A 24,604-nucleotide genomic window follows, 5' to 3' on the forward strand; every position below is an offset into this window, starting at 1 on the left:
TTGTCAGCTTATGCTATCAAAAATACACTGTGTGTAAGAATTAATGTGTTGGTCTTCATGTGAGATGGTCTCACAGTCAGTAAGTGTTGAAGCTTATTTGAAGCATCTGAAATGTATGTAGAGAGTGAGGTAAAGAGCGATGTGGTGCAAGTCAATTTGAGCCAAACAAGTGCTGACACAAATCACTTGGGTAAGTTTGCTTTTGTGTGTTTGCTTATTTGGGTTTGCCTGTGGGAACTGATCTGTGTTGTATCTTGGACAGAGTGGAAAGCAGGGCGATTGTGATGATTCCTGTTAAAAACTAATGTGCAAGCTTATTTACGTGGGTTAATCACCTGAAATTCAGGTTGATTCATTCCCCTTAAAAACAGTGGTTCCAGGCAATGAGAAATCCAGTTGCTCTCTTAAATAAGTCAACAGTAGTTGTCGTCAGAGATGAGACTCCCAACTCTGTACCAATGTACCCATGACTCACTTGTGAGCACAACTTGCTTAAAAATGTATTAAACACTAATAACAGGGGATACTTTTTGCACTTCAGTAAAAACTGTTTGGAATGTTTTGGGAGACTGGAGTAATTCAGTGGCTCTGAATTTCATTAACTGTGAAAGTATTTCACAAAGAAAATTAAGACTTGTCACTGGCTTAGGGCGAGTGGGAGTAAATGGTCTCTGAACCGTGTCATTATTAATGATCATATGTAAGGAATCAGAGGCTTTAATTTTCTAAGGAAGCATCTTCATCCTTTGAGTCAGTTTTCAAAACCCAGCTGGTGAAAGAAACCTGGTCTGATTTGAGTGTTGGCCTTGCTTTGAGCAGGACTCTGAGCTCTGGTGGGTCCTTCCAACCTGAAGGATTCTGTCTTCTTGTTTATTTTCTTTTCCTTTAAAGAGTGTTTGTACCACACAACCACCATTAGCTGTAATGGGATTGCTTTGCTGATACTGCCAGCAGTTAAACCAGAGGGGTGAATAAATCTTTGTTTGTAAGTAGTTTTTTTATAACATTTTTTTTTTGCTTGTCTTTATACATAAATGCAGAACATGTTCTACCCGCTGCATCTCTTGTTCTACCCGCTGCAGAATCTTTTAAAGGTTTAAAGAGGGGGAGTAGGGCAAGTTATTATGACCTTTCTCTAAATTCTAGGGTAAGTTCTTAGCTTTCCAGAGCCGAAATTTTATATGGAATCTAATGATTCTGTACTTGAATGCAACAGACAAACAAACTGTGCTTTAGGGAAACTTGTCACAGATGTATAATATATTGAAGTTACCTATGAATTATTTAGTTGGGGAAAAAAAGCTTTAAACACAGTGAATGTTAGAGAGGATAAAGAATGAAAAAAAGCTTCAGGGTAGTTTAACAAAATACAGTGTATATGTTTACCTGATGAGACCTGTAATGAGGAGTTGAAAATACAGACTTTTCTATAGGAGAGGAGCAGTGGGATCTTTGTCCTAATTAGTCTGTGTACCTGATTGAGTAAGGTGCATATTAAAAGAAAAAATATATATGCCTGGTAATGAATCCAGGATTTCAGGTCTTCTTGCTCACACACCAGCTTGCTTTGTGAAAGGAAGAGTAGAGTGGGTGTTTCTTTGTGTGTTTAGGTTTGTGCAGGCTGTGTCACAGACGAGCCTGTCATTCACTGATGATAACTCTGAGACTTAGAGAATCATCCCACTCTGGACCCAACAAGATAAATCAAGCTTTCAGCTGCAAGCTTTGAAGTGGGAAGAGAAGAACAGGTTTTTAATGAAGTTGAGGGGGAATAAGTGATTAATAACTGTGCTTCACTGGGTGCTCCATCATCAGAATTTTTTTTCTTGAAATTAAATCCTTGATCAAACCATTCTAGTGTCACTTTATTTATTGAGGGAAAGGATTCCCCTTTGGTTCAAGTGCTGGAGTACAATTTTTATGTAGTTGATGTTGGGTAGGTTGCTTGGTGTACCTTTTTTGTGGTAAGCTGATTTTCTTCCTTTTGATTACCTGATATTTTTCTCTTCTGGTAAAACGATGCTAGAACATGCTATCAAGAGAAAGGGGGCAAGTTAATTTGTCACTATTTTACTTCTAGATAAAGTAATCCTGCAAGAGGTCAATGGTGGGTGGAGCAGAGATGAATGAAACTTTGCAGGAGTAAGAATAAAAAGGAAATTCCCTAAAAGGGTACTTGTGCAAAAATACTCAGCAGCTGCAGCATCAGTTCTTGGACATTTTGGCAAATACTTGAGCATGTATGTATCATGTGTAAATACATGAACAGCATGTGTTTAGTTATTTATGTAAAGGCACCTTTATTTCAAAATCTTGAGTTTCTTAATTTAAAAATCAGTAGATTAAAAGTTCATTTAATAGAACTTACACCATGAGTCAGGGGAGTTTAAAAGGGGAACCTCAGGACAGTGGTATATTCTGGCATCCTCTGCTGATGGTTTAGCTGTGTGCATCAATAGTTATCTACTCTAATCATAACTTCTGTTTTCTAAATCAAGATTAGATAGAGATTTGGAGCCACTGTGGTGTCTCAGGTGGTTTCTTGAGGATTTTTTGGTTTTCTCTTGCTTCCTGATTTTAGTTAAAGAAGTAAGACTTAACTGCCTGTAGGAGATAGATGGGAATAGAAGAGTTAGAGTAGAGCCTGTGTTTGTCTGGAGGTGTAGGTGTAACACTTGGGAGCTGACATAAACACTGTAGTACTTTGGTGCTACCAGCACTGCAATAAGATGCAGGCTCCTTGCCAGGGCTGTTGTAAAAGCAGTTGTACAGCCCTGGTAAGAAGGTCTTGGAGGTCAGTTAAGTGTCTGTCTGGGATGAGTAAGCCCTTATTACAGGCAGGACATACTAGGGCTTGGAGAGCCTACTCTGGTAGTATCAGTTGCAAACCATAGTATTCACAATACTGAAGCCAGCGTGTGTGGAAATGCACTGCTGTTACTGGAAGCATTTAAATGGCAAAGGGTGTTTAAAGATCTGGGAGCTCTGAGCTTGTCAAATGTTTCTGTAGTGTATTTTGGCCAACTTTTAGCCTTGGTGGTCTGCTGAAGCAAATGGCTTTTTGATGATGTGATTCTCTTAAAGGGATCAATTGATTAAAGTGTTTAAAAGTTCACTAGTCCAACAACACCTATAAAATCCTGTCTTCTTTTGATGTGACTTTAAATAGCAGAGCAACTGTGCACTTGTATATCTCTTTTTGAAAGGGGAGAAAGAAGCTTCCATGCTTTCACAGCAACTGTACTTTAAAAATACCTATAGTTGCTTACAGAGCTTTTTCTAACAGCATCTTCTCATGTGAGTTTTGCATTTCCTTTACAGTGACAATTTACAGTGGAACAGCAAGCTTTAGGTTTGACAATCTTCTTAAAAGAACCTAGAGTAAGATCTCTGACCTACAGGTACGGTAAATAGAAGTAATTTTTTTATAAAACTTTTCGGAGTTGTTCCCTTTTTTGTGTTAATTGATTAAAATATGTATTGGGTTGGCCTGAATTCCTCTTGCTAATTGGATAAAATGAAACCACAAACTAAATAAAAACATCAGGAATATAGCTTCCTTCTGGGGAAAGTTGACTGTTATTTTTGATGGACTGTTTTTGCCTCTTGTGGAGGTGTGTGCATATATATATTTATATATATATATGTGTGTGTGTGTTCTAGCCCTCAGACCGACATGCTACTTTACTAGGTCTGTCTGTCTCAATGTTACAGAACAGATGGTTAATTCAAAACCAAGAGTATTAAAGCTGAGTAGATAAATCTGATCTCCTAAAAATGAGGTTGCCAAAACAAGCTGCTGTATTTGATGTAGCTGCTGAATTGGTCTTTTCTTTGCTACGAAGGCAAACCTCAGTGTAATGCCTGAGTGCAAAGGGGTTGGTCACTTCAAGATTTTTTTTCAGCTCTCAATTTCTCTCAGAACCTGTAACTTGAAGTAAGTTGCTTACATATTGTAGGGATGCTGGAAGGGAAGGTGACTTGTTTCAGGTTTAAAATTTGGGGGTTTTGCTGGGCTTATCACTGCAGTCCTGGGTTTTCAAAGTAACAAAGACAAATTGCAGCAGTGGAATAAGGCTGATGCCTGTTTTTAAAATGCCATGATTCGCTTTTTTTCTTCTATTTAGGTGGTCAGTGAAATGAGAAGAAAAGGGCAAATTGTTAGAAGAAAGGATTATTGTGTTTACAGACAAATTCTCTTTTTGTCAATAGATAAGAGAGATAATTTGAGACAAGTGTTGTTAGAAGAACCCTTTAGATACCTAATCCAACCTGCACTCCACAGATCCAAGTTACCTCTGGACAGGGCCTAATAAATGAATCCACACTCATGTGTGGCTACAAAAGGGATCAAAGCATTTATTTTCTGCGTTCATCCTGTTGGGGTTATTTCTTAGGGACACCATTTCATAGTAACCTACTTTCCTGCTTTCAAATGAACCAGTTGAGCAGGCTGATGCCCTTTATCTCAGCCCTTGGGGCTTTAAATACTTATAGATTCTTCTATGAGCTGCTGGAAGTCATAGTCCCTTCTCAGGAATCTCTGACCTTGCAGTCCATTTTTCTGTGGTGGATTGAGCATTTCACCTGTGTGTGTCTTTTGGGTGGTTATTTTTCACTTATATGGTGCTGTAACATGAGCTATTGCATTTTTTTGGGAATACTTTATCTTGAATGATAACACATGACATCCAGGTAGTGTAATCATTGTATAAAAGTTGGAGAAAGCAGTCATGTTATTTGTGTGTGCTTCTGCCTTGATAAATACCTTAAAGTTTAAAAAATTCAGGCTTTCAAGCCTTTCTTTGCTTTTGCTGGTTCTTTTAATGTTTAGCTCTGTATGAAAGGTGTCAGGCAAACAGGTGGAAACTGAATCCTCCTGTCTGTTCAATTTATACCACAGGTTTTGTGCATAGAATTGCACTTGTTGGATAAAAAGCTCAAGTCCTGTATTTTTGTGGAGTAACCCAGTCTTGGCTAAAGAGAAGACATTGCTTTATTTGGCTGCATATTTAAATGCCAAGTAAAATCTTGATTTCCGTGGGACTTCTGGGCTTTTCTTAAAAGAATGGGTTGGTTCTGGTTCTTTTTAAATTCTTCTGCTTCTAATTGGCCTCAAGACCCTTTTATTTCAGGAATTTTGGCAGCTCTGGTGATGGTATCAGCCATATCCTCAGGCTTCTGGAGGTGATGCTCTTGAGAGGGGGAGTAATTTGAAATACCATCTGTTTTATTTCTGATCTGTGGTTAGGGCATAGGGTTAGATGTTCATACCTCAATTTGGAATGCCCCCTTCAAACCTGGTGGAAGAACAAAGTTAGGAACTAGAGAAGCCTTGGCAAAGCCTAGAGAAAGCAATGCATTAGGGAATAAACTGGCAGAGGCACCAAAGTATCTGAGAGCAGATGGAGTGTTGTCACCAGTTGCGAAATCAGTATAAATACTTCCAGAAAATTATCCTTCCTCTGCTCTTGTCAAGCAGAAGGGACATGAGCCATAAGTACCATTGGCAAATTGTTTTAGCTGCCAGTGAGCATCCTTGCAGCTGGACTCAACAAGTTGGAATTCTCCCTTGCAGCATTGGTAGGGATGAAATGCATCTTTTTGGTTCTTGCCTGAAGATGATGGATTTTTATGGCTGGAAAATCTCACACAACTGTTGCCTTGCAGTTCTGTTGGGTTGTATCAGCAATAAAAATGACGTTTTTTTGTTCTTGTTGCTGATTGTGGTAGTGTTGTATGGCACAATTTCCCTGGTTTACTGTGGTTCAGAGCGGGCCTGTAAAGCAGTTGTTTTACATGTATTACCATCACGTAACTAGGAACCAGTCAGTCCTTCCAAATGCACAGTTTTGGGGATTGTCATGTTTATAAATGTGTCTGGCTGGCTGCTGCTGAATTGGTGGCTCTGGTGCCTGGTTTGTAAGGGGCTGGCAACCTGTAAATGAAAATGGGGAGCCACAAAACAGGATGAGTTAGGAGAATCACTAGTGTGTGTAGCATTTGTGTCTCTCTTGAACCCTTATTACCCAGGAAAATGAATGTAGGAGTAGAGAGCGTAAGAGGGGAGAGCGTTTGGTTTTAAATTCTGAAATTCCTGAATTTCCATGGAAACTGGAAGTTTTAGTACTCTCACTTCATCTGCTGGCTGGCTTTGGGGAGACTAAAATTGTTGACTTACACTAAACCTTTCAGAACTGAGAGCCATGTTGGTGTATTAGCACCACATATTTTGGGCAGACTGAGAAAGTGTAACTATAATTACTTCATGCATTTATTTTCTGTGAGATGCTTAACTTTTAACTGTTTCCAGATCAGATATCTAAATGTTCAGAGCTTGTGCCATGTTATCTAATTATTGAATTGTCATAATAAGCTCATTTTTTTTTTCTGGTGTGGGTAGTTTCCTCTTTATTGCCTTTCCCTGCCTCTGAGTGGAATGAGAAGATTGTGGAGGCTATAAAGAATGTACTACTATGTTGAGTTCAGGATAAGAGCTGATAGAAGAAACTCTTAAGTGTGAGAAGGTAACTTTTCTGTTCTTGAAGCTCGGCTGGTTAAGTGAAATTCTTTCTAACAACTTAGATACACTTTATCAGTGTTCCACTTTCACTTAGAGCTGCTTTGGGACTGGCTGTCCTGGCTGTGTATGAGCAGGAACAAGGCTGCAGGAAGAGCTTCTCTCAGTTCTTTTGGTCAGTAATATGGTAGTTTAAAAGAGGATAAACTTTTTTTTTGGTAGGTAAATAGCACTAGTTTTTAAAAAAACTTAAAAAAAATTTTAAACTTTCAGCTTTGTAAATGGGTTGTGGCAAGGTGGCATTTTGAATTCAAAAAATTAGTGGTTCTGAAGCAGTGCCTGGGATCTGAACTTGGCAGAGATGTCTCTCAAACACTTAAGAAATAACTACTTGCAATTAAGAACTTGCATGTAATTTTGTGCATTTTAGGATTTCTTTTATCTGATGGAAGCGTCAGTTTTATCTTTAGTATATTTTTTTTCCCTTTAAAGATCATGAGGTCAGTAAGCTAAGTAGTATCAGAAGTGGAAAGGGAGGATCACTTGATTTGGATATACTCTTCTGTCATGAGCTGGAACCTTCTGGAGATCTGTCTTCCTGCCTGGATTCCCTGAATTCCAGATTTTGGTGTGCCTGCTTGTTTAGGTGCAATATAGCAGGTTTAAGGGGAGGTTGTCTTGGGAACAGGTAGCATCACTGCTGTGATGGCCTTGTCTGTCTTCAGGAGGAAGGTTCCCCGTTCATTCTAAACTATGGGGGACTCTTCCCTGCTGTGATGGCTGGAATTCCATTAAAATTTGCCAGTATAAACTAAAAACTGGTAGAAAAGAGAGAGCCAGAAAGGACTATAATTAAATAATTCTACTACCTGTAAAGCCAAGGTGTAGCCAAGGCATCTTATTTGTTTGTATTGAGAAATTTGCCTCATGTTTGAAAGGTGCTGCCATAATGATAATTTGGCAGTCGCTTTGTTCTCTGTTCCAGCAATCAGTAAGTCTAAAAGCTAAAGACAAGTTTTAAGAAGGTGCACGTACAAGGTAAACCTTTATTTAGTAAAGATATTCCCAGACTACCTGCAGCTGAATGGACAAACATTAAATAATCCAATGGGGCTTCTACTCTTTAAAATGTTACTTGAAGAGGTGCTTTAACTAAGAAAAATCCTTTTGTCTTGCTGATGTTCTTGATCTTGTACATGAATTTAAATGAAAAAACAGGAAAAAATCAGTTGAACTTCAGCACAGCTTGTTTTTGTGTGTCACGGGTGTTATTTAAAGGCTCAAGACAGGATCTCTGTGTGCCCAGTTGGGCAGTTATTCAGCTGCTTGTTTCATCCCTGGTGCTCAGTTCTCCCCTGATTTCTCTCCACATAGGTTACAGATTTAAAGAAAAAAAATGAATTAAAAAAGAAAATCACTAACACTGAACAAGATGAGTATTATTGCATAAAAGCTTTGTGTGGTGGAAGTATATCATAACTAACTGACTGTGAGGTTTCATTCCTTTCATGTGGGAATTATCTTACATTGTTCTCACTGAAAATGGTTTTCTGTCATTGCTGTATAATAATTTTGAGCATAAAAAGTGATGTTTACCAGGGATTTTTAGGGTTTGCTCATTGTGTGTAGAAAGTGAAGATGCAAATAAGCAACTTCAGAAATACAGAAATGCTGAACTCTTTTCCACCTTCAGGTAATATGTGTGAATAATAGACATAAACATAATAATATATAAATATAATAACAAAATCTAGTTTCTGGTGCTATTAGTTGTTGATACCTGTGAGTAGCCATCTCTCCCACACAAAATCTAAGAGCCAAGATTCTCATTCACGTCATCCTTGGATGCAATTTGCTTACCAATAGTCACACTATTTACATTATATTCCTTATTTTTAGAAGGCTTAAAGGGTTATGGTGTAATTGAATTACTGTAAAGAGTGTTCTGATCCATTATCTAGCACACTCAGTCCTGGTCAAATGGGTTTTAATGGCATTAAATAATAACCTCATTAGTATTAGGAATGTACGTGTTTTCCCCAGAATCGTAGTGTAAGGATCACTAGCAAGGAAAAGAAAAAAAAGGCAGCAGCATGTCACAGTCTTGTAACACATCTGAATGCAAAGGAAGGCACTCAAGCTGCTCTGGATCACAAATATTTGGCCATTCTGCTCCTAAAACAGATATAGGCTTGTACTTGACTGTAGCTGATTTTACTTTGTACGAGGGCTTTTTGTGCTATGCTATCAGCAAAAGCAGACAAAAAGAGCTCTCTCATGCCTCTTGCACTTCTCTTGAACACATGGGATGGTTGGTGGTGGCAGATATTATATTTGCTTTCACAAGAAGGTGGTGACTTCTAACTCTGACCTTGAAGAGATGAAAAGCTCCCTTTGCTGGTGACAGTAACACCAATTCATTCACACCTTGGATTAAAAAGCTGGGTTTGTCCCGTGATTTAGCTGAGTCTTAATGTTTCTAAGACTTATGTAGATCATAAACCATGCTATAAACATAACTTTTGGCTTTTCAGCTAATATAGGTAAGAAGCCAATTCTGAAGTCCTTAAAATAGTAATTATGGCTGGTTTATGGGCCTATTTCTTGAACTGATGGATTCCCCTGCACCCTTTATGACAGTGTACACTGTGTGCGTAGTTCTAGGTTTATTTTAGGCAATATATATTGAATTAGTATGGTTGGCTAGTCAAAATCAACCTCTCTGCCCCAAAAGCTAGTTCTTTTTGAAGTCTGAACAGCTGTTTGAGGTATTGTGTCCTACTTCATTTTTAATATGAAACATTCTTAGAGTTTAACAGTGGTGTCAGGCCACTGCTTAGTCTGTTCTGTTCCTTCATAGGGCATTTAGAAATGGGATTTTGTCTCCTGTAACAGAATTATGAATTGCCATTTGGGGTGTTTTGTGTTTGCCCATGGCAGGAAGGTTTGAATGAGATTATCTTCAAGGTTTTTTCCAACCCACACCATTCCCTGATACCACAGGCACACCTCTCATGTTTTCGAGATGACCAGCATTTTGCTTAGAAGAATGACTTAATTTCCTACATACTGCCCAGCATTTTGGACATGATTTAATGAACTGTTCTTTATTTTGTTTTGTCTGCAACTCCACTTTAATGTTTCCTGGAAGGTTTTCCAGAGTGGAGTAGCTATGGGGAGGGATATGAGTGCTTCTCAGAGCAGTTTCAGTGACCTTCTCCAGAACATTGCTGTGTTCTCAGGTTGGTTTTAGGTGAGGCTTTTTGTGGCAATGTATTATTGCTGTGATTTTAAAGAACATGTGGTGGTCTATGTATATGAGGAACTTTCTGAACTCTGCATTCAGCCTAATTTTTTATGTTTCTATTTGATTAAGACGCACATAAGAGAAATTCCTTTTCTGAATAAGCTGCTTTATTTTGGTGAAGGAACTTTCAACTTGAAATGGTGTAATGAAAGCAAGTATTTGCATGGGGAAATGATGGTGTATAGGTGTGTTTTACCCTTCAGGTTTCCCTGTGGGGCTGCAATCTACAGCTCAGACTTCATCTATGGCAAACCTGCTGCTGTGGTCAAGGGCTTTCCTAGGACAGAAGGTGCTGCAATAATAAATATTGTGGAATTCTTGTGCATACATATAAATTATATTTGTATTTCAGCTATGCAGTAATGGCCAAGGGGTGATGAGCTCTTCTAGTCAAGTGACAGTAGTCTTGCCTTTATTGCATTAGTCACGTAATGTAAACCAATTTCAGTTAATGTGGGGTAAGAAGCAAGGTTGAAATGGAATAACTCTTAAGTTGGATTGCTACCAGCTTGCTACACTGGCAGAAATGAAATAATTATTTGTCTGTTAATGGCAAACTGCCAAGAAAATGCTGGTTCTGATTTTAATGCATTTCAAAAACTTATTTATTAAGAATTATGTAACAGCATATAAACATAATATTGCTGCAGCTTTGGTAGCTTTTGAGGCTTCACTCTAAAAACTGACTTTTTTTTTCTTTGTGTTTCCAAGAACAAAACATAAAAGAATGTGGGGTTTGTGTTGTATGGGATTTTTTTTATTGTGAATACGATAACTTGGTAAAATGTCATACCTGAATAATATTTTCTTATTATAACGACTTCTTTTGGAACTGACTGAACCAATGTTTTTGTCCTACATTATTTCCATATTAAAAATACTTTGTGTAGTAAAGAAATGATTTCATGGTGATACCAGGTCACTTCTCACAAAATCTAGAAATTGTTCTCATATGGGGTATTATGTCCTATGCAAAGTATGTACTTTTCCACATCACATTAATCTCAAGGGCAAGAAGGACAAAAATGACTGGAATAAAGAGCAGAAAAACCACAATTTACATTTTAGAAAGGACATTCCTTTTTTTTTATTCGAAAATATATCTGAGAAAATGAACAATAGGAGTGTCTGGGTGAATTCATGCTGGTAGATTTTAAGGTTTGGGTTTTTTTTTCCCTCTGCTGCACATCAAATATAGATAACTCTTGTTACTCCTAATGCTCATCACTGTTGGACATGGCCTTAAAAAATTTAGCTGCCTCTTCTGAAGATCTGGGCTAATTAAACTTTCATTTATCTTCTGAAACAAAAGGAGTAATGTTTCACTCTGCTGTTGACCACGCAGACAGTCCCACTTGGCTTCAAGTGGAGAAGGTACCACAAGTATGAGTTTATCCAGTGCTTGGGGAGGGTGGGAGTCCTGGGGTGTTTTGTGCTGTGAGTTTTTTGGGGTTTGTTTTGTTTTGTGCATGCTGTGAATGCTGTGGGTCAGTTATTAGACCTTTCCATCGGTTCCAACAGGAACTGTTGCTTGTTACTTGCTCCTGAAAATGCTGATAAGAGGCCGTGCTGAGCAGTGAGTGCACTCACATTTAATTTCTGTGTAGCACAGGTTTGAAAGCCAGTGGTTTGGTGTTGATTTTTTTCCCTCCTGAGATCGTTTCTGAACCCCTCCTGTGAGTGTTTCAAAATGTTATTGAATGCTTTGTCAGCTTCATTTGTCTAGTCCTTTTGGAAGACTTATTACCTTTCCTGTGATAATCAGAGACACACAGAATTATTGTTCTTGTAGTCATGCCTCACAGACCTGGCCTAACACAAAGAACAATTAGCTGCAGTGTTCCTGAAAGCAGTTTGGCAAAGGAAACTGTTACTAACCTAAACTGTTAGATTTTGAGAGCAAAATATGTGTCTTCTGTTAAATGATACATAAGTTAGGAGTGCTTCTGCCCATTAGTGTTATCCCGTGCTTGCTTTATTTAGCACAGAGCATCCACTTGGAAAGTCAAGGCTATACTCTTGTAGCTGGTTTGTAGAGCTTTATTCCAAAAATTCTCATTACCAGTAGTTTCAGTTAAACTCTGGTAGGGAAGTCTCAACACAGGCAGCTGATGCTATGGCAGAAAACCACCTTTCATTCTACAGTATGGAATTATTTAGCTGCAGTTGATCAGGTGAAAAATGAATCATTTTTTGTGCTTCTGTCAGTAAAGAGAATTCTTAATCACTGCAGCTGAATTTAATATTGTGTGCAACTGGTATATTATAGAAAGAGCTATAGGTTGATACTTTTTTATGACGCTGAATAAAATTTTCATTACTGTAGATGCCTCTTCTTTCCAACTGAAGAGCCTGCCTGAACTGAGACATTGTCCAGCAATAGCTAATAAAGATGTTTGAATGTTGCTTTTAACTCAAATAATTAAAATCTCAATGTGTTGAAAAGTGGCCCATTTTCTAACCATAAAGTGGTATTTTCACTTAATATTTGTTTAATCTTAGAAACTATATAAATCTACTTTAAAGCTTTTTATAGTTATAATGTGTAACCATGCTAAGTCAAATGAATTGGTGTGTTCTTAATGTAATACTTAAGGATTAATATTAATAACTTGACTGTGCTTTGTGTTTTTTTCACAAAGCATTTATTTAAAAAGGAAGCATTAAGGATTTCACTTGATGCTGCAACAAGAAAGAAAATAGAAATAATAATAAAAAAAACCAAATGCAAACCCTTTGGGAGTATCTGTATTTTTGCCCATATAAGTGCCTATATGGCATTTCCATAAGGGCCTAATATGTGAAATATTGCCCACTTAAGGGCATCATTGAGGCTCTTTGTAGGTATTACAACTCCCTGCTTGGTTGGGAGATTGATGCTGTCAAACTACTGGTTTGTACTGGTCTCTTTGGAGATAGAATTGTCCTGTGTCACTCTGAGAATCAGCACAGGAGTGAAGGAACTGGATGACTTCATGGTCAGTGTGTGCCTTGAGTGAATATAAAAAGATTTTTGTGTGGATTTTCTTGTTCAGCTCGCAGCTATCCTGTCATGGGATAGCTCAGGTATTGGGGGTACCTTTTGGTTCAGGTTGTTTCATTAGTTTCTACTTGATATCTACAGATTCTTACATTATATGAAGCATAAGGAGGAAAAATACAACTTTCCTCAAATAATTTGCACTGTCCTGCAGCTTCATGGTGGAGAGTTTGGTCACTATGGAACTCTCCTACTCAGACTTTGTTGGTTTTTGGGGGGTTTTTTATGTTTCAGCTACCTGGTTTACTCACAGTGTACTCATCCTGCTTAGATGTAGTAGAAAGAGAATATTTTTAAGTATGTTTTCTATAAAATACTTTTTATAGAAACAAGATGTGCATCTCTTATCCCCCAAAAGCCTTTTAACTTTGTTAGTCTCTGTCTTTTTTGAAGAAGGTCAAAAAGAAGAAGTTCAGCCTCTTTTTGTCTGTTACATTACCGTTTCAAAAACTGTTTCATTGATTGTGAGTGTTGGTTTTGGAAAATATCCACGCTTTGCTATTGACTATTTTGAAGGTTTTGTGTGTAGGTGGATTCCAATTGCTCTCAAGAATGAAGCTCTGAGGCCTTAATTAGTTGTTTCTTGATTTTGATTGGAATTCTGGAAATTGAAAGTGTCAGGGCTCATCAGAATTGGTGCAATTTGAATGGGATCAAAAAAAATCCTTCCCTGTGAGGGTGGTGAGGCCCTGGCACAGGTTGCCCAGAGAAGCTGTGGCTGCCCCGTCCCTGCAAGTGTTCAAGGCCAGGTTGGATGGGGCTTGGAACAACTTGGGATAGTGAAAGGTGTCCCTGCCCATGGCAGGGATTTGGAATGAGATGATCTTTAAGGTCCCTTCCAACCCAAGCCAGTCCATGATACTGTGAATTAAATTTGTAAGACTTTACAAAAAAAACATTTGCAGGTTGCTAAACAACTGAGTTTGGGGAGGAGGGGAGAGGAATTTATGAAATCATGTCTAGATGTAGTTGAAAAAAGAGCTTTGATTAAAAACACATGAAAAAATGGCAAAGTCTTGAAAACAAACAGACTTATTGTCATATATTAGCAGGACCTAGACAGCTTAATTTTTGGCTATATAACTTCAGATCTCCCTTGACTGAATGGTGCTCTGAGAACCAGAGGAGGATCTCCAGATTCAGGAATGGATGTTGGAAATTGCCTTTTTTACCCCTACCTGAGAGTTGTCACACTTTTCCTGGGAAGCAGCCAACATCTGTGGAAGCCTCATGCATTCCGTGAAGGATGTTGCTGTGGGGAAGAGTAAATCTGCCCATGTGCTGGTGTTTACATCTGGCAGGTTAACATTGCAGTACATCTTCAGAGCGTGTTGGTCTTGTGTGTTTGCAGCTCTTTGGCTTTGAGCTGCAGAAGTTTGGACCTCCCACATGTTTTTACAGTGCATGGTACCTTTTCAAAGGGAATTTGGGGAATTTTGCTGGCCAGTGCTTGAAATCAAGGGAGAGACCTGGCCAAGGAAGTCTGAAAACAGCAAAGCTGACATGATGGGCTTTATTGCTGCTTTTCTCTTTATCTTGATTCTTTCCTTGTTTATTCTGCTAGTGGCAGCAGGATCTGAATCCTGCTTTTGAACTTCAGAGGAAAACTTTCCATTTCCCCCGGCCTGTGTTGAGCACTTAATTTGAGGTAATGGTCCCCTGCAAAAACCAACCAAACAAAGGAAGTAAATAAGTAACTGGTTGTTCAGCTGTAAGGAAAGGTCTTTGAAAAAGTGTTGACTTCTGCCTTGGTCTGACTCTGGAGTTAATGTGAGGAGTTGATTAGTCAGTTAGGAAAAATTTGAAAAAGAAAGCATTTCCTTACTTCAAGTTCTTGAGAAGAAAAGGCCTTAGGGAATATGAAGGATGTCTTTCTGTTGTTCCAGTGCCTGGAGTCTGGTTATCATAGAACCATAGAATAGTTTGTGTTGGAAGGGACCTTAAAGATCAGCTGGTTCCAACCCCCCTGCCATGGGCAGGGATGACACTAAGCTTTTACATTTATTTTCACTTTGTTATACAACATAATTTTTAACCAACCCATTATCTTTGTGACAAACCTTTTTGTGGTTACTTCCTATTTTTTATTTGACCCACTGATCTTGAGCAGTCATCTATAAAAATATCTTCTCCCTGATTCTCATCCCATACCTTGGATTTACCCCCCAAAAATGTACCTTTTTCAGAGAATTCAAATACTGAATGGTAGGGGTCATGTTTGTGTACAAAAACTTAGGTTTATTGTTTTCATTGTAGCCACAACTGTTTGCATTTAACAACCACAGTGGTTTGAGATGTGAAGAGATTGATTTAGAAGTGACAGCACCAGCCTGTACCATGAGCTGAGCTGTAGAACCTCTCACAGGAGAGCAGAAGCAGTGACCTAATAATCTGCCAGGTTCAATTTTATTATACTTAGATCACAAGTTGCTACATTTTTTATATCTTAAACTCCACTTAAAGTAATGCCACCTACATACATTTAAAGTTTGCTTAGCTTCATAGAAATATCTTCAGGGTTGGTTGTTCCCCTCCACTGTAGGCAGAATATCTTGAGATTTGTCTTTTTGTTTGTTTTTTTGTTTTTTGCCTTTCTGAGATGAGCAGCCTAACATTTTCTATAGTTAGTTGCTGAAAACATCTGATTTTTCTCTACTTCTGAGTTAGGATCTTCAGATTTAGCCCTGTGGTTGGTTTTGGTTTGTTTGTTTGTTTATCCTCCTGAGTGAGTTAAGATGTTGTTATAATTCTGGGTGATTTAAAGCCATAGTCATCCTGTTGTTGTGAACTAGGAACTAAATTCCAGACATATTTTCATTAATTATAAACTTAAAGTAATCTTGGGCTGGAAAATGTTGCTTTCCTTTTTGTTACTAGTGGCCTTTTAAATGTTGATTTGTGTTGCCAGGGACACAAATTAAGTTTTGTAGTAGATAACACAAGAACTTGCTGTTTACCTTTATCAAATAAATAAATTTCCAAGACTTTAATGGCATAAATTGCCTCAGGGGCATTTCCTGGTAGCTGGTGCTTAGTTGGCCCTTGTATCTCCCAGGTGCTATTTAACTACCAGTTAGTGTCCAACTAGAGATTATAATTAGTGCTGAAACTGTTGTTGTGATCACTTTCTACAGGGTTTTTCTTAAGTTAATGTCTTTATTGAGACAAAATGCTGTGGCTCCGCTTAGTGCTGGTTGAGAAGGAGGTAATGGGTTGAGATGGAGAAATAAACTTTCCTCTCTCTCACATTTGCCTCACACTTGCACCTCTGCAAGGTCCAAGTGCACTTGACACCGATTAAATTTCCTTTGACAGAGTGCAGCAAACCCAGCAAAAATCAGCTCTTTGTCTTCCATTGACTCACAGCTGATTGCAAGGAAAAGAAAAAACATAGTTTGGTGTCTATTGGCTACACAACGAAGTAAGAAATGAAAGCTCCAAACAAAAAGAAATCTATGGTTATATAATAGCAGTAGCTGCTATAAAATGCCTATTCCTTTGGTTAGTAACAATTAAGAAGTGGTGCATTATAATCCCCATCACATGCTCAGGGAGGGGGGACACAGTGACACAGAACACACCGGTGTTGGATGAAGGTCTCATGGAGGGTGCTCATCTTCAGCAAGGACAAATGCTTGTGGAGGCAGCTGGAAATCAAGCTTGCAGGCCTGACTCTGCTTTCTGCAGGTGCCATCTGTGCCTTCCTACAGCCATGAAATTCATAGCAGCTGCACACTTCAATATTTTACCTGTTATTATCCAGCATGGGCTTTCAGTTAGAGACATTTCAAGTTCATTAGATAGGAGCTGACTATTTGCAGATACAAGTTACCTGAAAAAAATAATTACTTAACAAACTTGCTATATTATTATTATACTGAAATTGAGTTACTTTGAGGGTGTTTCAACATATACAACAAATTGATTTGTTGTGTTCTACTTTTTCATGTGCCATAAGCACAAAACCCCCCCTTAAATTAGTGAAGTTTTTTTAAAAAACATCTCTTGAAATTAAGTTCTCTTAACATGTGGATTATATGAAGTCTCTTTCACTCTTGAGCACTTTAACTTTGCCTCGTGTGTAAAGGCACAGCAAAGAAGTGGGCTTTTGATGGTTGAAATGGTTTGTCATCTGCAAGATGGCAATCACAAAAAAGAGCACTGTAGGTCTATGGAAAAGGGGCTGGATTTGTCTCCCACAGTTTTTGCTGCTACTGAGCACTGTCTTAAGTCCTTTGCTTTGTCCTGTGTAAGAATACTGGAATTTGGGGGGTTATTAGCAGTGACTTAACTCTTTTTGCCAAGCAAAGGCTGATTGAAGTTAACCTTTAAACCTTCTGGAAAATCACTGGTTTGCAGAAGAACTTTCTTGTGTAGTTGGAAATGCAGAGCAATGTTGGATGTTCCTGCTGATGTTAAAGACAAAACTGACTTGAAACTGAATTTTTTTTTTGTTGGTTTGGGTTAATGCTAAACTGAACCATTTTGAATTTACAAATTATCTGCAGTGACTGCTTAATCCTGGTATCTTAATTATTTTATGTTCCTGATGTGGACTCTGCAAACTACTGTTACCTCAGTGCTCATATAAAACCAGGCTAAATGATCCTACAGAAGGATGCTGTGTAGACAACCTATGGTAGCAGAAAAGAACAGCCTTTGCTTGCAAAGATAGCAGCAGTCCTTCATGATTTTTAAAAATAGAACAGGCTCTCCAGAACTGACTATAAATTGATATGATGTGGAAATCAAAATGGTCTGGCAGTGCCTGGGAAGTGGAGAATTGTTTACTCAGGAACTGCAATATCAACTGCTTAAACAAACTGAAGGGACTGTTGGATTCTGGCTGTAGTGCAAACGCAGGCTGCATGGTGAGCTCAGTGGCAAAGGAGTTGTGGAATCAGAGTGGTTTGGGTTGGAAAGGACCTTAAAGATCATCTTATTCCAACTCCCTGCCATGGGCACAGACACCTTCCACTAGCCCAGGTTGCTCAGGGCCCCATCCAACCTGGCCTTGGACACTCCCAGGGATGGGGCAGCCACAGCTTCTCTGGAAAGGGAGATTTGGTTTCATTCTTCATTAGTTCTACTTGTCCTTAGCTCCACTGGTGCAAATAAACCAGAATTTTATTCCGTTTTTTTTTTTTTTTTTGCAATTGCTGTCAACCAGACTTATCCTAAAGGAATGAAATGAAAGCAAATGCAACACCATCATGCTTCTGGTTTTATGTGCTACCACTTTTATATTGCCTAAATACCTGGATGACTTGCCCAACTGTACTTTTTCAGAGATGTGCATGATTAATGACATACATGTTTTAACTTGAATTGTTCTTTTAAAATGCCCTCCTATGGTTCTGTCAGCTACAATTAATAACAGGAGCTAATTCAATGTGCTTTCTGGTAACCTCTACAACCCAAACAGCTCAATGAATGTGTGAATACACAGACCTAATTCTGATTTCTGTTAAATGGCACTCAAGTGTATTACTCAGTCTCTTTCTCTTTAAGTATGCTTTCTCATATATGCTTTTTGAAGAATTGGTGCAAAATATTTAGTCATGTGTAGGCATGGCAAGAGTTTTTTGCTGTGTTTGAAGAATTAATAGTCAAGGGTGAAATTGTACAGGTAAGGCAGGAATGTAAATTCCTTCTCTCTCTTTTCCCAACAGCTGTAACTCTGAAGGCTTAAAACTGCATTAAATAAATTCAAACCTGTTGTTCCTGGAAAGAAAATGCCCTTCACACGCTTGCAAGGAGAAAAATGATGGGCAGAACTCTGAAGATCACAGTTAAAACTTTTCTTTTATATCAAACTGCTTTGTAATATTCATTTCACTCTTTTTGGTTTATGTATCAACATGTTTTTGTAGCACTTACTTTTCAACACTTAAGTAGAGACAGAGGGAGTAATTCAGGGTTGAATTTGAAGATATTATCCAATTTTTTTCTGTTTCTGAGAAGATCTTAATAACAAAGAAGCAACTTCTTCTCTGGCTCATATGGAAAGGGATGTAAATGCTTTTGCTCCTGATAGTGCAGGATATGGTTTTTAAAAAGCAAACACACACAGCTATATGGGAATCACAGAGGTAGGCTTCTCACTCAGGTAAGCAGGACTTGAGTACTCCAGAGAAAATGGACACAAGCAGATGTGGGATTAATGGTGCAGTGAAGTCTGGGCTGGACAAGTCCTCTCTTAATTCTGGTTGAGGTGTGGGGTTGCTCAGGGGAAGATGGGGAATAAACCCCTTTGATCTTCTGCAGTCAGGTGAGGATATGAACAAGTCAGTGAAGACAAACAGCTTGATGCTCTTTGTATTCTCCTAATAAAGTGTCTTGCTTCCAGTTTTGTCCCCACAGGTAAGAGCAGTAGCCAAAACAGGCTGATTAACAGATCCTTTTAATTTGGGAGCACCTGCCGTTTATCCATAGGGTCAGAAAGAGCAGAACAGTGATGCAGCAGGACCTTCTTCTCCCCACTGGTACACACTTAAATTCTCTTGTCAACATTTCCTGTGTTCCACTTTGACACTTGACGTGGAGACACCACTTTGCACTTGCCACAGGCTTTTAAAACACTTCCAGCCAGGGTGCTGCTTGCACTGATTTGTGACAGGCGAGTTTTTTTTCCTTGCTAGAAGCCAAACACCAATGCCAGATTTACTTTTACACAGGTTATTATAGAGCTGCTGAAGGAGGACTTCTGATTAACAGTGATGAGAGGATAATTGGGACCATCTGACCCAGATGTGGTAAAAGGCCTCCCTAACTTGCAGCACCTGATCCTCCTCACTGCTCTGTCCAAAACAAACATACCTTTCACCACCACTACCTCAAGACATTTACAAATCCATCTGTACTTTGAATATGATGGTGCATCTTTTCAGATTGTGGCCTCAAAGCTAATAATTCATGGTGATGTAGGCTCCCTGTGTATCATCCATTACCCAAAAGAACTGACTGAAATGTTCTGACCTTGTTAAAATTACGGATGTGTCTCCTTGGAGATAATGACTCAAAATTTGAAGGCTACTCTTTCCATATTTTATTTTTTTTTTTTGTGGCTAATTGTTACTTAACTTAAACAAAGACTGAAAGGGATTTAATTTAAAAGATTTCCTACTTGTAATCAAGATGCTGCTTTTCTGTATTTAAAAAAAAAATAAACAACCACCAAACCCCCCATAAAAAAGACAAAAAACCCACCCAAACTTTTTGAAAGCAAACTTCACTTTTTTTTTTTTTAATGCTTTCTCTGTAAGGTTTTTGTTAGTGTCATAAACTGCTTTGTGTTTCCTGAACTTCATTTAAACACAGGGTTACTTTGGTTGACATGAGTTAAGACATAGTTTTGATAGCCCGGTAAGCTACCGAACGCCTGTGAAGAAAATAAAACATGATTTAAGGTAAAAAGATTAGTTACCATGCCAGTCTAGTTTTTCTTCTGTGTGAGTGGAAGGGTCGCAGTTGCTTTGGAAATGTGTGACTGAAAGGGACCACTTGAGTCTGAAAGCAATTTCTTGTTCTTCCCAGTTTTCCTCCTGCACTGCAGACTATTGATTTAATAAGTTTAGTCAAAGAAGTTTTGGAAAAAAACATCAGTGGGAAGAGATAATCAAATCAGACACTTTGCATTTTCATGGAATTGGGATTGTTCGGTCTGGTGAAGAGAAGGCTTCAGGGTGACCTAATTGTGACCTTCCAGAACCTGAAGGAGCTACAAGGAAGATGGAGAGAGACTGTTTCCAAGGGCCTGGAGTGACAGAAGAGGGGGGGAATGGCTTCACACTGACAGAGAGGAAGTTTAGATTGGATATTAGGAAGGAATTCTTCCCTGTTGAGGCCCTGGCACAGGTTGCCCAGAGAAGCTGTGGCTGCCCCATCCCTGGAAGTGTCCAAGGCCAGGTTGGATGGGGCTCTGAGCAACCTGGGCTAGTGGAAGGTGTTCCTGCCCATGGCAGGGGTTTGGAATGAGATTATTTTTAAGATCCCTTCCAACCCAGGCCAGTCTATGACAGTCTCTAAACACATGAACCTTGTTCAGTTTGTTGGTAATGCCATCATACATTCAGATGATGAACTGTGTCTTGGTCCCCCCTTTTCCCATCATCACTAAGAAACCCCTTGCTTGCTGTGAAGGCTCCAGGCTGTGATGCAAGTAGCAGTTTGGCATAGACAGGGATAGCACAGACTTCACAAATGTCTATGAGTGACATCTGAGGGTACGAGAATAATCTGATGTGGTAAAAAAGCTGTTGCAAGCAAAGGAAATCAGCTCTTAATCTTAGAAAGGGATTTTTTCCCCCCTACAAGAGCTAAAAATCTTACTCTTCTCTCTATATCTCCTCCCTACCATAGAGTTCTTTGCATGTGTGGTGTTTATTTCCTCGTGATCTGAGATGCACATTGTCACCAGTGTGACTTCACAAGTTTAGAGGTGTCAAACACATTATGTAGTGTATTGTGTGGAACTGGTCGTCTTGGTTCCCCTTGCAAAGAAAGTCCTTTTCTGTGGCATCTCTTAAAAGAAGCTCTTCCTTTCAACTGCTCACGGCCTACTTGTGGCATTTATTTACATCTACACATCTCTTCAGAGCTGCTTCTCTTGTTTTACCTATTTGTGTTAATTACAAAAACCTGTAAGTTTTGTTGCCTTTTTCTTTTTTTGTACAATATACTTGGGAGCCCAGGTAGCAATTTATACTACATCCTTGCTAGATATTCAACAAGGCTGGACTCCTTTTTTGCTGGTTTGACTCTATTGTTGTATCTCTTTGCATTTTTAACATGTGAAGATCTCCTTCTACAAGTATGTACTGGAAATGCAGCTCTGGCCTACAAGGCTGCAGTGTGTGAACAAAGACTACTTTAGTATTTTCCTTGGAACTTTCATAAAATAAAATACATAAAACATCTCCATTAAAATGTCTGGATTGATGAAGGGAACGGGGAAAAAAAAGGCTTTTCCTCCAGCAGTGGCTTGATTAATGGATTTATTGTTTGTACAGATTTTGTCAGGAAGCCATATGGCTTGAGGAAAACAAAGAGGAAATAGCTGATGTTGGGAATCTGATTTAATAGGGGTCCCTAAGGACAGAATGTGGCTCTTATCCTCACTCCTTCCCACTCAGTTTGCAAAGTGGTCTGAGAAGAGCTTTAGGGCTTCAATAGAGCAGAAGATAAAGCAGCTCTGTTTGAGTGGAAGTGTCGGTCCCTGCTCCTGGATCAGCATCACAGCTGCTCCATTCTCAGGTTAAGAATCCACTGTTCTTTGGCTGGTGTGTAAAGTACCCTGGATAATTAACAAGGAACAGCAACTGAAATGTTTACTGCTTGTATATTGGGAGTTGATCAGTTTGCAGTAGTTAAAGACAACTCTTTAACATCTCAAAGCTGAACTTTCATAGTTTGGAGTGAGATGATACTTCTTTCCTCTACTGCTCCTTCCCCCAGCAAAACTCAAGCATATGTGCCTCTGGATTAACTAAATCACCATCTGTATCCTAAAATCAGATCTATTTTCCTAATCTGACATGTGTATAAGTAACTGGGGCTTAAGCATTGGGGATCTAACTTGTTGTGGTGGGTTAAATGAATGTTCTGCATTTTCTATGACTGTTTGACTGTAGTTATGGCTACGTGGTGAATAATGGAACTGCAATCAAATACACTAGGGATTTTTAACAAGCATATCTTCCTTCTATGAAATTGTAGGTTCTCAGCTGAGAGGCATAAACTCACCAAAAATTGTTATGGTCCTTTCGGAGCTGAAGTAAAAGACCCGTGTGATGAACCATTACTAAATGTTAGTGGGTCCACAGAGTGGAAAGCACAAAACATCACCAAAACGTTTTCTGACAACCCAGGAATTTAATTAATACTGGTTTGTGAGTGCAAGCTACATATTCAGTCAGTGGTGGTAAAAATGATTTGATATGAGATTTTCGGAGCTCCTGAACGTCCTGTTATGAAGTTTTTGGCCATAATGAGAGAAGCAATTACCCCTGTAGGGCTTTGATGCTCAGTGTGCATGGTCTAGTGTTTTACAACAGGCAAGTTCTTTCTTTCCAGATTTTTAAGAGGTGTTTGTCGCTTTTTGAACTCTTAGGGCATTCTTATGCTGGAGTTGGTACTTAACTGCATCTTTTCTTATAACTCCAAGAGATACTGGGAGACAAACATTTTGCCTGGACAAAATTTAGTGTGTGACAACAGTGGAAGAGGAGATGCCAAAATACTAGAAGCAGGTTTTTCTGATATAGATCAGTTCTTTTATGCTAAAGTTCCCATTTTAGAGTTACACATAATAGATAAGTTCCTTTAAAATACTGTTCAGAAAGTCTTTGGGGATGAATGTTTGAAAACAACCACCTCTCACTATGACATAGTGTTAGGCAATGTTTGTAAGTCTGTCACAATGATGCTGTTAAACATGGCTGTAGTAAGCATCCCTTCCAAGCTGATTAATATTAGTCTTAATCAGCAGTTTGGGATTTGTTACCCTTTGCCTAGTTTGTGTGACTGTTTATGCATTATTGGTTGTGATTCACTACTCCAAGGGAGGCAGGGTATGCAGTTCGAGGGCACTTGGAGGTTTTTATGTCTGGAACAGCTCCAGTCTCAGGATTATTTTCCTTAAAAAGAAAATTAGGAAAGATTATTTCACAATCTCCTATATTTACAATTTAGCAGTGGTAGATGCTCATGACCACCTAATACAGTGCTTAGTTTTTTTCCTAACCTTCTGGAAAGCTGTTGAAATGCTGTTTACCACACTTGGTTATTTATAGCAGGAAAATGTATAAGAAGCAGCAAATTAGGTTCAGTATTCCACATTTCTTTTGAACTAACTTTTTAAAAATAAACTCCTATTTGTATGTAGCAGGCTGTCATAGATCTACAGATGCTGGGAGAACACTCTTTTTTTCCAAAGCATTAAAAGGGAGGAGTGGGAATATCCTCAAGATATTTCTTTATCCTCAAGAAAAAGTAGTTTTACTAATGTATAGCAATATTTCAATTTCTTTCTTTTAGGAACTGACCCTGTCAAGCAGAGTTGACACCTATGCCTGGAGCAGCAGGTTGCTCTAAGCCCACTGCATAAAGGGATCTCTGTCTGTTTTCATCTGCAGGTAAGTTATGAACAAAAAGCTTCAAATTGGGCAGCAGATCTTTAGGAATAATTTCTTCACTGAAGGGGCGGTGAAGCATTGGAAGGGTCTGCCCGGGGAGGTGGTGGAGTCCCCATCCCTGGAGGTGTTCAGGGAACAAATGAACGTGACGCTCAGTGCCATGGTTTAGTTGACAAGGTGGTGTTTAATCCAAGACTGGACTCAATGATTTTGGAGGTCTTCTCCAGCCTTAGTGATTCTGCATAAGGGGTTGTCCTCAACTCTGCAAGTCAGACATTGCCAAAACTCCAGAAAAGCAGACAGGAAAAGTAAACAGAAGCAGGTAATGGTTTTCCTGACAACATGATTAATTTTTGATATCAGAAATATCAGAACTTAAAACCCATTGCTGTAAAAATATATACTGTCAGACTATGTATTGGTATGACTTTTCTTATCTGACTTTTCTTATCTGTTTGATTTTTTTTTTTTTCCCCCCCAACCCCCCTGTTTTATGATATAAATGAGATTGGTGAAGCAAGTGAAACTCAGAATGCACTTTCTTCTCTGGCTTGTCACCATTCACGGGCCTTGCTTAAATCTGGTTTACCTTATGTACACAT

General features: G+C 38.8%; 1 protein-coding gene across 2 annotated transcripts in view; it reads left to right on the forward strand.

Moving 5' to 3' along the window:
• Nucleotides 1-24,604, forward strand: part of RASSF8 (Ras association domain family member 8) — an 81,089-nt gene that overhangs the window by 11,950 nt on the left and 44,535 nt on the right. For both annotated transcript variants that reach the window (XM_027660764.1, XM_027660762.1), the window contains exon 2: nt 23,905-24,002. The gene's annotated coding sequence lies outside the window, so the exon portion shown is untranslated. The remainder of the gene's footprint in view (nt 1-23,904; nt 24,003-24,604) is intronic.

Source organism: Corapipo altera, unplaced genomic scaffold (genome assembly GCF_003945725.1).
Source record: "Corapipo altera isolate COAL_440 unplaced genomic scaffold, ASM394572v1 239, whole genome shotgun sequence".
Classification (NCBI taxonomy): domain Eukaryota; kingdom Metazoa; phylum Chordata; class Aves; order Passeriformes; family Pipridae; genus Corapipo; species Corapipo altera.